General features: G+C 39.8%; 1 long non-coding RNA gene across 1 annotated transcript in view; it reads right to left on the bottom strand.

Moving 5' to 3' along the window:
• Nucleotides 1–14,385, bottom strand: part of LOC138623370 (uncharacterized) — a 59,207-nt gene that overhangs the window by 43,204 nt on the left and 1,618 nt on the right. The window lies entirely within an intron of this gene.

Raw genomic sequence — 14,385 nt, 5'->3', positions numbered from 1 at the left:
CTGATACATCACAAGGTTTCATTTGACAAGTGTGCTGTGCATCAGCCAAGCAACATCTGGACTCGAACAGAGAAATGACAGGGCTGCCAAGCACATGCATTACCGCTCAAACTTCTCTGAGAGCGCCTGCGAGGCTGAAAATTAGCTGAGAAAGTGGTGTAAAAGCAGGAACATCTCTTTGCCTGCCACTCAACACTGATTCTGCAAATTACAGCTAAATAATTAAATCCTAGCGAAAGGACCAACAAATGTAATGGTAAGTAATGTTTGACGGATGAGAATGGATAGTTGGTGGTAAAAGCTGCGCAAATACAAATAAAAACTAACCTGAAAATAAAGCTAAAGGTTATAGTCACCCCAAGGAAGCATAAAAATACTCATAAAATAAAGTCCTCTAATGCATAAAGATGTAATAAAGATCCCTTTCACTGCTTTTTAAAGGACACGTTTACTTCACAAGAGGCTTCTATGACCAAATCCATATACTGCTCTTCTTTGTGTTTTTAAGGATTCAAGCATGCAAGTTGAAGTCAACACTTGGAATTTGTGACAATAATAAAATTTAACTCTCATTAGCAGTTGTGGAAAGATTACAAGTGGAGGAAGACATTGAAATAAATAAAACGGAGCTCTAAAGACTCTAAAGCTCTACAATGATCTCAAGGATACTTGTGCTTAAATGTCAAACTTAACCTAAGGACACAGTCTAGGTGTAAACCTAAATCCAAGGCTGATGAAGTTAAACCTATGAATACTCCATATGTTTTCTTGTCTGCACCATATCTTCTGCAAACAAGCGAGGAATACTGAACGCCGTCCTCACATGAACTCTGACCTGGTAGCTGTGCCATTGAATTGTAGAGTGGAGGGCCTCTCTATTCTGCATGTTTAATGAGAGCGGCTGACAAATTGAATCGAAATGCCTACTGAGGAGGGTTCGAAGAAGAAACTACTGGGGCCTGTTCTCTGTTGGCTTTAAGTAAACCTGATTGGCTAGAGAAGAGGGTAATTGAGCCCAATCAAGTCTTTGAGCATTTCTTTTTCATGTCTTCTGCAAAAGAACTTGTGATCAGAGTGAACAAACACTGGCAATATACCGAATGTTTTAACGCTTGACATTGTGTTTATCAGGATATTATGATATTTCGCTGCTAGCCTACCCCCAGAAATGACAACATTTGTATTACATTTAGAGATATGAAACACCATATTCACTAAAGTATCAGCGCTAATATGCACCGTGATTGACCCTGATTTTCTGCTGTAACTTGTTTGTCATATTTATGCCAACTCACTATTTCCTCAATAATTGTGGATTATTAGCAACAGTATTAACTATCATAGACTTAAAACTGAACGTTGTCTCCGGGTCTAAAAGTGAAGCCAATATGGAAGTGCCTTACAGTTCAATACCACAAAGAGCCACTAGGGGCTGGCTGCGAAAAACCTCTGGCTCCGTGTACTTCCATTCAACGTCTCTTATCAGATACAAAGTCAATAATTTTTTTCCATTAGTTATAATTCACTGAAGTTACTCCTTCTGGTGGCCTATTAGAAAATACTTCCACTATTAATTAGATATTAGGCCTCAAAGAGAGGTATGTTTGTGGAGGGTCCCTGGTTTAATATACAGTCAGGTTTCCAGTATAAGTAGAAGCATAGTGTCCTCTGGTTGTCAGTCAGATCCATCCCTCGCACATCACCTGCTCATCCAAATATGGTCACTACATGCAAGACTCAAGGCCTCAAAATGGCAGTTCACACACCAATGGATGACATGGTGGTGGGTTTCCACTTGTGAGCAACAAACAACAAGGTGTGGTCACCTTTAGTTTTTGCTTCAAAAATAACATAAGCAAACAATGTATGATCATCCCTGTTTCTGATCCAATGTTACAATAACTGTTAAAACCAACGAGCTACAAAAAATAAGTAATACATGTTTGGCATTAACTATGCATTAACCTTAGCTTATTTGGTAAAACAAATGTTTGTAGCCTTATGCACTATAATTGCCATATGCAGATATTAAAAATGTAATTTCCATTTGTGTGGCAACACGGCTGTGACTCCTCAGTCCCACAAGAGAAGTAAAAATGCAGTTTAATCACCCAAGCTGGTCGTTGGCATGCAACTCCTGCAGCCACATTGTTAATCAGCTTATTGATACATTTTTTTCCAACTTAACATGCATGTTTTCTTGGCCGTAAGCCTGCTTATATAAAGTTATCCTCAGTCCTCACTCTACAAGTGCAGTGGCAAGTTCGCTGACCCGTTTCAGCCAGACAGCCTGTGCTCACACATCTGTTGCTGGTTTCAGAGTTTTGTACTCTTTCATACGTAATCCTTCGTATTTTGCTTAGGATAAGCAATAATTGGTGAGACAACTGTAAAATGTTGATCAGTTGCTGAGTGCTATAGAAACCTTTTGACAGCGAGGGCTGTCCGGCCTCCAGTTGTCTGCCTCTGAGGCTTGGTAGGCTGGATTTTCGCTTCAGGAAACAGCAGCCGAGGCCGACAGCTTCGGGGTGGTGGGGGTGGAGGGAGAACAGGAAAGAGGTGGTGCAGAGAATTGGAGTTTTTTATGACTTTGATTTGGGAGGGACACTACATCACTTGTATTGTGATGCCGGCTGAATGAAAAAAAACCCAGATGGAATGGAGCCAGCGTTTTGAGTCCAGCGCAACAGGGAGGTGAAATGAAGAGTCCAGAAAATGATGATGCTTCTTTTGGCTCATGTGACTGCTTCAGGCTGCCTCACCAATCAATGTCTGGATTTTATGGTCAGATCAGTTAAATAAACTTCATCTGCTGTCTGCTTTCTTTTGTGTGTCTCCTCATTGCACTACTTTGTTTTCCCCATTCTTGGCTCAGAAATTTGGTACAGACAGGGACTGACATGTTGGTCTGTAGCTTTATTTCTCTTAATTACAGGCTTCTGTGGATCCAGTCCCTTCCATGAAAGTGAACTGAACAATATAGAGTTTCATGATTTCACAGACAATCTATGGGCTTGCACTTTTCTATCCTCTCAACAATGAAAATTAATGAGGAAAAGTTCACAATAAGGTCACTGAAAAGGGACACTAAACACTTTAATTAATTCTTCTACTGTTCAGAGTAAAATTGGAAGTGTTAACTCCATCCTGCCATAGTCTTTCTGCAATTTCTTTTAAAGTATCCATTTAATCCATTTACAGTATAATTATGCCAACCCACACCATCAATCCCGAGATGATAGTTACTGAGCAGTAGACTGTCTGCCATGTGGGATGGCTACAAATGGAGAACATGGAGAACATTATTATGTTATTTGTTCTGCTACTGCAGTTTCTTGCAGCGTGTGAAAGCAGGCATCGCCCACACCAGCGTGCAGCCAAACCCCAGTGTTTGGAGAAAAGCACTGAGATCCAACATTTCTGTCACAGCCACACTGAGGTTGCAGGGCGATAACTGACCTACCAGCCTCCAATCAAGCAGCCTATCACTAGCCAATCAACACCACAGAGTCTTCAAAAAGAAAAAAAAAGAGAAAGGATATGAGCCTGTTATTGCTGAATAAAATGGAGTGGTGAAGCAGATTGGAGTTTATAATGCAATGTAATGCACAAAACAGGATTTGATGGAATCCAGATTTCACTGAGCACACTCCCAGATGCCAGGCAAATACAGTAAAAGGATCACATTAAGTTTCAGCTGATAAATATTTATAAGAACTCCATAGTAAGAAAATAAAATGGTTTCCATAACGAAGACAGTTTCTGCATTTAATCACTGTATTTAAAAATGTATGAGTCTTCCAGAAACCCGGGGGCATTGCCTTTAATATTCCTCAGTGTTTGAACACTGGACTCATTAGTCAATTGATGAATGTTACAAACAACCTCAATTACGAACTACACAAACTAAAACAGAATAGATAGATCAGCCTAGATCTGAGGCTATACAGGGGAAATTCTAAATTGAATTATCTTTCCTATATGTATCTAACTATTAGTCCATGAGGCTGTCAATTCTATCCAAAGAAGTTTAGCTGGCAGCGTGAGGTGTCACCTAAAATAAAGTCGAATATGCAGAATTTTTTTAAAAGCTTGCAGAAAAACAATGCGGCAGTCTTACAGTAGAGGTATTAACTTCTTCATAATCGAGATAGTAGATGGCAGATTTGGACTGAGACGATATAGAGTTACCTGCTATCAACCATGTCAATAAGAAATTGATGCAGAACCCTGGAGAGCGGGGAGGTTTGGGGAAGTGGAGACAGTTTTCAAAAGAGATAAAAATCAGCTGGCGCCTGTTGAGGAGGTGCCTGTGCTCAGTATGTCCCGTCACCGCCGAGGACAAAGAGTCTCCCTAGTCACACCTAAAGAAGGGATTTCCCTCTCAATGCTCAGTTTTGGCTCTCGTCTATGGCGGTATGAAAGTGCTCAGAGGTGTGCCGTACAAAATTAATGCAACATTTAGAATATCTTATATAAATCCTAGCTTGATGCAAACCCTACAGCTGTTTACCTAAAAAACAACAACTCTGAAACAGTCATTTAGCATCAAATGTCACCTCAATGCCAGATGGTAACACTCATAAACATAATTCTGATATGACACTTATATTGTCTTGCTTCATCTTAAGTAACATACCATAGTAATTCCGCTCTTCGACCCCTTGCAGCTCATATTCCCTTTCATTTTTCCACGTTGTTGTTTTTCCTTGCCATTAGCCTACACTCTCAACTGTAAATTCTAGCCCTTTGTGGGACTACACGTGCCTTCTGCTGCAATCTCTCCCTCCCTGCGCTTGTGAGCTTTAGGCTGGTGGGAAACATGCGGAGCCATTCCTTTTTCTTCCTGTTCCATGCATGACTTTAAGTGCTGCCCCAAGAGACTTGAATTGGGTTTTACTGACGAAACTTTCCACTCCCCCACACGCTCACCGTCCCGGGGTCTGTCCATCGGATTTCATTTGCCCCTTCTCGGGGTCTGCCACCTGCATGTCCTTGTGCATAGATACCCATTGTTAAAAAGAGTTAGGCCTCAGTGAGCAACTTCAACCAAACTAAGGTGCGCTGAAGCCACAGTTTCAGGTCACAGGAGTGCGCTGAGGTGTAGGTGCAGAGTAACTCTAGATTTTTAATTACAGAGTGTGCATGGCGGTGCAATAAGAGGGTCATGGCTTCCTGATACCCTGCTTGGTGAGTCAGAAGCTGTTTGTCGCCCCAGATGGAATGAAACTCTGAACTTCCTATAAATTCAAAGGAACAGCCGCCATCTGCTTTCGCCTCAGACAATTGTGTCACTTTTTACATTGTACTTCAACGGATTATTGTCGTGGTTTTGTCTTTCATTAATTCATTCAGGCATTCATTTAGCTTGGTTGTCTTGTAGCATTGAACAATAGTCAGTCTGATTAAGTTCTTAGACCTGATTGGCTCGTAAATTGTTTAGCTGGTCACCTGACATATGCTAATATTCCATTCAGAAAAATTGAAAATCTATCAATGAAGCTGTAAAATATTTAATGTTTTCTCTCTTTTTTTTTTTTTTTTTTTTCATTTTTTACTAAACCAGTCATCCTGAGCATCCTCGATGCACCTCCAGACATCCCTCCATTGATTCCTCCTAACACCTTGCTAACCTGCAGTGAACTCACCAGACTAGTGCCAGCACTCAGCAAGCTACAGCAGACAGGACAGTACCCTGCTCTGCTGCAAATCTAATAAACCAGTTACAGCTTTCCTACTTCCACTAAGAAAGGTAACCAAGCTGCTCAAATATTGGATCTCAGGAAATAGTGAAGAACAATTTCCTTCAAGAGTAACACTAGAATGCAGGAGCCCGGCTCCCGGAGGTTCGGGGCCACCACCGCTGGGCCACTCCAATTAGATGTAGCTTCCCCACTGTGTTCGACCCAGCCTAAACACAGGAGCACCCAAAGGGAGCTGGAGGAAGGGGAGAGTGGAGGCACACGTAGCTCCGGGTGCTGTGTTATGCTTGGCACGTATTCCACTTTACGTCTTTCCCAGTCTACATACAGCCACACTTGAGGCTCCTCATCATGCTGCAAAGTGATCGTTAAACAGCCAGAAAAAAAAAAAAAAAAAAGAGGAAATAAAGAGATGAAAACATGGAATGATTGAAACAAGTGAAGAGAAAAACATCACTACTGTGGCAGGATGATTTGAATTTGGTTTAGGTATGAATTAATTTAACTGGAAAATGATTGAGAAGACTCACTCCAGATTTCCCAAACTGACATTTTGACTAACAATTTTAATCTGATCTTGGGTGGAGTAGGAATAGCTACATATAAAAAAAGGTTTTACTCCACATTTCTTGATCTGCAATATATTCATCAAACCCGTTAGATGTACTACTCATTAAGATTGTTTTTTTTTTAAGCAGGATTAGTTACACACTTTCAAACTCACTAACAAACTCAACACAACCAATTTTCCATCTTTACATTAATTATTTTTCTTTCTAAAATTGTCTATACTGTGCATCGATGGTATCTTTTTAAAGTAATTTACTATACATACATACATACAAATATATTATACCTTATTATATCATGTTGCCAATGAAGCTACCTAAAACAAGCACAAACTGACCTTAACTTTATTCTTTTCTATTTATTTTAAAACTCAAATTCAATTTACTTACATGTAAAGTTATTTTTTCCTACCAAATTTGGTGTCTAACATTAATAATTCAAAGTTACAAAAATGTATTTCAAAAATGTGTTTACAGACATGAATAAAATATGGTGTGAAAGGCCCTGAACTTTTAACTGCTATAACTAATGTTTCAGACATAAATTGTCAAGAATCAACAAAAATGGTGATGGAGAAACTAAGAGTGGAAACATCCAGAAGGAAAGATCAGATGGCTCGCCGGCAGGATTTTCTCAGTTCTACCTCTTTCAGTCTTCTGCCTTGTCTGGGGCACTTGTTAATAGTTGTGGAAAGTCTCAAACAGGTGGTTTACGTCAGTTGTGGTTAGTTGAGTTGCGATTATAGGCATAAATGTATGTGAATTTAAAATGCTCAGTAAACAGGTCAGGCTTTGTGTCATACAGATATTGAATAGTCAAGGTTAATTAATGTTCCTGTTCATACATGATAATGAGCAGACCACTGTGGTTCTGGAACTATAGTCCTAAAATAAGACTACAGATAAAATTAAAATTCCGTTCATATTAAATCTGTGTATAGTTTACAGTCACTAAGAGCAGTTTGTTGACCTTCCCTTTTTGCTTTGCCCTGAAATGGGCTTTAACAAGAATAGACTTGGCTTTCCCCATTGTAATAAGACACTGTTTTAAAGCCCTTGAAGTATGCCATTGTTCATTTCACCCCTGCCCTTTCTGAACGTATTAATCCCATTGCCACGGTCTAATGCTGAAATCCCTGAACACCTAAGAGGACTGGATATGCTTGACCACACAAGATATTCCTATTTCCCCTGCAACAAGAGCTATCAAAGGTATAACCATGGTCAGTGGTGAGCAGCTAAAAGGAAGTACATCTGTAGATTTGTGAGTATTCAGCAAAGGTTTGGGTATTGGCTCTGATGCAGGTGCTATACTCTGGAAGGTGATTAAATATCATCACTCTTTCATTAACTTGGTATTTCTAGTATCTCCATGACTGTGGAGAAAGAAAGGCCCTTTTCATCAGTCCTCCCAACAAATGAGCCCTGCTGAAAAGAGCCAGGTTAAGTTGGGAAGATAATGAAACAGAAGAAAAGAGGGGAGAGATCTGACAAAACAATGGTGCAATATGGCTGTTTTCTAAATAGTATTTAAATCTATGTATAACGTCACTGTGGATAATCAGTAATGTGCCAACAGGGCTACAAAGGTTGTAGAGGGAAATAAACAAATAAGGATGTAAAAAGAGGCTGGTGACAGAAATGAGAAGGGGAAGTTGGGAAGCACATCAGAGTTTATTTATAGGTTATGACACTGCAGGCGACAACAAGAGTCTCATTTTCACCTGATCATTGGAACAGGTGGGAGGGGAGGAGGGCTGAATGCTCCATTACGTAGACCAGATCCATGTGCTAGCAGGTTCTTTATGAAAGGTGTCTCTGTGTGGAGGACGAGGTGCCGGTCTGACATCATCCCGAGCTGCGGATGGGACCTTTCATGTGCTGCGGTGCCAGGGAGCTGCTAGCGCTGTCAGCCAGTCTGAGTCAGCACTTCGCTCCAGACACAAACGTGCAAGAATCCACCACGGAGAGGAGTTGCACAACTTACACCACATCCTACTCAAAACAACCTAAACATGAGGTCATGCTGAAAGGGATTTGAACATTTAAGTAACAATAAATTAAACAATTAGTAGCTGGAATATTTTGTAGTTATTTAGAAAAATGCATCTCAGGCTACTAATTTCTCTTAAAATATATAGAGTAGGTTCTTCCAAAAGACAATAAGTTAAGAGTTAGGAAAATATTTCTACATTACTTTCTTAGGGACTCAAATGGTGGCCTTATGGGTGAAAGTCTATTCATCGACGTAACACTTTTGTCCTCCATCGAAGTACCTCTGTCACATGACCTTGGTCACATGACCTGTGTCACGCATCTACTTTTTGCGCCAAGACAAAGCCAACCATTATACCATAGACTGTATATAAATGAGGACGTAGCTTCAGGATCTGACAAGTGAAGCCAATGTGGAAATGCCATAAAGTGCAATACCACAGAGAGCCACTAGGGGTTGGCTCCAAAAAGGCTCTAGCTTCATAGACTCCCCTTCAACTTCTCTCATGAAATATAAAGTCAATACATTTTTTTCTACGAGTCATAATGGTGTCCTTCACTAAAGTCACTGCTTCTTTTTTGTTTTTCTGGCAGTCCATCTAAAAATAATTTCATAATTAATTAGATACTCTGCCTCAAAGAGTGGATGTGGAGGTGGATGTTGTGGTGCAGTCAAGTTTCCCCTATCAGTGGTCAGGGCGTCGTGCCCTCGGGTTCCCAGTCAGATATATTCAAATCCACTTCTCTCTCCTCCCCAAATCGTCCAAATATGATTACTTCTGGCTCTAAAACAGCAAGATGGCTATGGCTTACGTTATTTTTACACGCTGTCCTCATGTGGGCTGCCGGGTGTATTACACATTTTAGCGTGATACTACGTGATGCAGGCAAAATTTTGCATTGGGACACAAACATTACGCTTTATATTTAACTGTAGCACAAATACGGAAAGTCCGCAAAAGATTTCCGGCTACACAGCAGAAGGAAGAGTTTGCCAATACTAGCTAAGATTTACAACCATTAACGACTCATTATACCAGCCCAGGTAAAGTGAGCAAATCCCTGACAATACTGAAATGAGCAAGAAGGCGTTTTTTGCTTATGAATATAACATTTCAATTGTTAGAGGAATAATGTGTTAAATTGTCCTTTATTACCCACTTTTTTAAAAGTAATCTTCTAGCATTAGAAATGAGTGGCAGCACAAGGTACATGTTATTAAGTCATTCTTTGTGACTGTCACCTGCTCTCAGTTAAGTGAACCCCTGTTGAGGGTGCAAGCACGTTATTAGCCTCTGCAAAGACTCAGGTAATGTCATAACATTTTGTCAGCACTCCGAGAATGAGCAATTGTCATTCAGACATAATTACAGGTCAGGCTCTATCATTGGCAATGGAGGGCAGTGACCTACAGAGATCACACTCCGCTTTCATAGCATTTCATTGTCATTTAAACTGACTCTGAGGCCATTTCACCTGAAGGCATGCAAGGTACCTTGAAGTCACTCAGCAGAATTCAATATTGGATGTGCTTTTCAGGTGTGCTGTCAGAAAGAGTGCAAGCACTTTCTCAAAGTTTTAAGAGGACCAGAAGAAATGATAAAATACATATTTTTTTACTGCTTGAGTAATGGGTTTTTCCTCAATTTATCACATTCTGTTTTATGGTCTTTTTTTTTTTAAATTAATAATAATAATATAAAACTATGACTCAATGGGGGCAGCTATCCAACACGGCTTACAGCAGGTTTATCAAGCATTGTATTCCTTGATCTGAGCGCATTTCCTTCCCTGCAGATACGACTATCAATGAGTGCCCAAGGTGTTTCACTTTACTAGAAGCCAAGAGCAGATACGGAGGAGATTACAGCGGCACTATCTCCTGAGGAGGCCGGAGAAAGGAGGAGAAATGCAAGAAAGTGTGCAGCAGTAATTACCACACTGCTGGACACAGGGGTGAAGGCCAAAATATATATTTTCTCACTTTGAATGTATTTCCTTTATGCCATAGCTATAATGTGTTATCTAATTTGGCCTAATGATTGAGATGGTAACTGCCAGTTTAATAAATAATTGCACAATTTAGTTTATTATAATTTTATATCAATACTTGACAGTTGTGCACAATTTTTTCTTTTGAAATATATGCAAATTGTACATTAGTGGTTTTTTTTTAGAATTATTCAATCAATCTCCAAACATGCAGTGATTTGTAAGCATATATTTGATCTATTTACACAAAAGTTGTCCTGCATTTTCCGGATGGCTGCATGCTTTTACACCTCAGTCTTTCTGGTGAAGCCACTAGAAGCTGTTGTGGTTCTGCGTGGGATATCAGGGAGGTGTGAGAGAGTCAGAGCAGGGAATATTAGGCCGATCCTTCTAAGGGTGACATGGTCTTGATAAGTCCTATTTAAACTTTTTCCTTTGCAAAATACCATGAGTCATGCATTGCCAAAGCCAAAGCGCTCTGATCTGGTAAGGCAAACAACAGGGGCAGCCCATCGGTCCCATATGAGGCCGTCATTGACAGCGGGTACTATAACCAACGTTTCAGACATAAATTGTCAAGAATCAACAAAAAATGGTGATGGAGAAACTAAGAGTGGAAACATCTGGAAGGAAAGATCAGATGGCTCGCCGGCAGGATTTTCTCAGTTCTACCTCTTGCAGTCTTCTGCCTTGTCTGGGGCACTTGTTACTAGTTGGGGAAAGTCTCAAACAGGTGTTATGTCAGTTGTGGGTGGTTGAGGCCACTTCAACCTCCTCTACTTCTGCCACATTATTTGGCACTGACAGAAATCTTCTAATTCTTCATGTATCCCTGAGAAGATCATTTAAACACACTGGTGGTGTTAATAGACGTGAAATTATTGCAAATACCTGATCTATCTCAGCACTTTAAAGGGTCTCTACACAAACTGTAAAGAAGGACTTATTGCCTTTTATGATATTGGTGTTTTAACTAAATAAAAATCTTTAAATTTATTTTCACAAGAAATTTGATAAAAACACTTTCAAACAGACCAAAAATATGGCAAGACAACATCAGTTATAGAAACACATGCTGTATTTATAAGTTGATACTCTCTTTTTGGTGTTCCAAACATACTTCAAGGACAACAACACACAGACTCTCTCTCACACACACACACACACACACACACACACACACACACACACACACACACACACACACACACACACACACACACACACACACACACACACACACACACACACACACACACACACACACACACACAAATGACACTGAAAGTAAAAAAAAAAAAAAAAAAGAGGGGCGGTCTGCTCAAACACCAGCAGTGGAATCTGAGAGTGCTCAGAGAGGTGGAGGACATGATTTGGCAGTTTACCCCCAGTGTTTGCCTCAAAATTTTGACGCCATGGCTCGAAGTCAAGCTGAGAAGTTTCCCAAGACCTGCTCAGCTTGCAGGCGGGTGTTCCATGTAAGCTGTGAGCTTGGCCCCCGGGGATCGGTGCCCTCCCCCTCCCCTCTCCCGAGTTGACTGTAAGTCAGTCTGCAGGGTTCCTCAAACCATGTGCAGTCAGCACCGCGAGGGCGCGAACATGCCCAACCACACCTCTGATGCCTCTGTGTTAGCCATCACAGGGTTCGCTCCTCTGCATGTCGCGACCGGTCGCCTCACAAGCTGAAAACTCTCAAACGGCAGCAGCTCTTTAACACCCCTCCCACAACACACCATGTCCATTTAAAAACTGAAAATTGCATCAAATATTCATAAGATATTTTACTAAAAGAGACATTTAATGAAAGCTGCAAAGTGTAAGAGTATCCACAGTCAGTAACTGTGTTAGATATGAGCTGCAGCTCCAAGAGGTGTCTCACAAGTTACTTCACTGAGGGAACAGCTCAAGGTTTTCAGCCCAAGTACAGAGAATCAAGTTACTTTGAAGTTATCAAGTTATAAAATCAGCGTAATTATACCTATCAAGTGGTGATGAAACCAAAACAACTCACACCTCTTAAGGTTTCTTATCCCCTTTGCTTCTCTCCGACATGAACTTTGGAAGAACAGCATTAAAGGGAGCTGAGCAGGCAGTCTGCCACGGCCTCCAGTCAACCGATACGACGAGCAGCACACCTGACAGGCAAGTTAGGCTGTTCTCGATGAAAATCTTAAGATCAAGACAAAAAAAACCTCAAACCAGCATATTTACAGGGAAAGATGATCTTCATGGTAAATGTTTTCTTTTAAGCAATGAAAGACATTGCTGACTGGCAAAGACAATTACTAAACAAACAGCTAATTTGTAAACAAAATATGTTGACATTATTTTTCAAAAATGCGAAAACTACATTTCTGTGCATATGTACAATATGTCATATATAAAAGCTTTCCTTTATTTTGAAGCTCACCGTTAGAGATTTAGTTCCCTGTATCAGCACCTACTTATTTGTCTGTCTTTGACATACTATGGGAAATTATTTTGTATTATGTACTTCATTCATTATTCATTATTTATTTGTTTAAGCAACATTCTTATGTCTGTGCCAGTTAATATATATTTTCAATACAAATTTCCACATGTCAGTTAATGAATTTGCAAACTTTTACTAATTCATTTCTTAATTAATTAAATCATTGAGCTGAGATGAAAATAGTAAACTTTCAATCTTCTTCACGGCTGTATGTGAACGCATAACTTACAGTAGGATTTGGTTTCTAAAATTGAATACATGGATTATAGAGACTGAACTTTCAACAAAGTGTTCTTTGTCCACTGAAAACAAGCGTTGGAACAAATCCAGCAAAGTAGATTTTACTATTGCAACACGTTCTTCTGGGATTCGTTTTAAAACGGTTTGTTAGTGAGAAAATGTAATGATTAATTTTGTAATCATTTATATGCTGCATTTGTAATTTTGTTGAAGACATAACATCAGTGTTATTATTATTATTATTATTATTCAATGTCTTGAAACGCGACATAACCTGCATGCAACTGTAAAAATCACCTGTTACATGAACGAATGACCTTTGCTGCTCAAAAAAATATCCTGTTCATGGAAAGACATGCAAAATGATATTGGAGATGAAGTCATGTCCATTGTTCAATAAATTGTCTGCAGTCATCTCTTGCACCACAGCTACACATTTCCGATCTACGGTTACTGGCTCCGTCAACCTGCCCAGTGTTTGTTCTTTGTTGTTTCTCTATATGCTCATCATTTCTGTATCAGCTCCTCTCAGCACACACCCGGTCGAGGCAGACAGCCGCCCACCTCAAACTCTTGTTGTTTCTTCCTGTTAAAACGGATCTTTCCCTCCCTACTGTCTGCTCTAAGGGGAATTTGTGGCTTTCTCTCCTATAATATTGTAAGGTCGTGACCTCAAAGTGCCATCAGATCACTTATTGTTATGAATTAGCTTTATATAAATGAAATTGATGAATTTGATCTAAATTAAGGGATCTAAAATACAAATTTAGAGCCGGAGATTAAATTAAATCGTCTATGTTTTGTAATACCCTCTTGCTTTGTTTTAATCATTGCAGCACAATCACGCAGACTCCTCTCAAGTTTCTGGACTGCTGTCTCCCCCTATTGGTGCATGTGGTCACTGTTCAGAGCGGAGACGGCTGAAGGCTGCTCCGTACCAGCCTTGCAAAGTCTCATGGACAGAGCTGTCTCGGTGCAACAAACAGTTTAGACAATGATTGCTCGCACTTATTCAGATACAAACAGACATCAGTGCAAATTATTCAACCAAAATCAGAATGATCAACAATACTTCTAAAGCTTGACCTTTTACTGAAGCCACAGTGCATATATCTCATACACTATGCCCTCAGAAAAGGCAAAGTACACACAAGGATACATTTACCTCATAAAGCAAGGGATTACAAATGTGGTATTTATATAGTGCATGTAAAAAGTCAATATATTACAATATAAAATACCAAAAAAAAAAAGTAGATCCTGTACAACTAATATATATATACATGCTACATGTAAATTATATAACCAGGCATAAACCAGTAATTAACATTTTAAATGCTAACTACTGAAATGAAAATTGCATATATCGAAATGATGGAGAGGATTTTGCGTTTGTGATAAAGAAAGGCAATGA

This window comes from Brachyistius frenatus, unplaced genomic scaffold, assembly GCF_029030835.1.
Source record: "Brachyistius frenatus isolate BFR_SWC_R1_liver_20210118 unplaced genomic scaffold, ASM2903083v1 Contig_43, whole genome shotgun sequence".
Taxonomy (NCBI): Eukaryota; Metazoa; Chordata; class Actinopteri; family Embiotocidae; genus Brachyistius; species Brachyistius frenatus.
The sequence above is the reverse complement of the archived record's forward strand: the minus strand, read 5'-3'. Positions and strand labels throughout refer to the sequence as shown.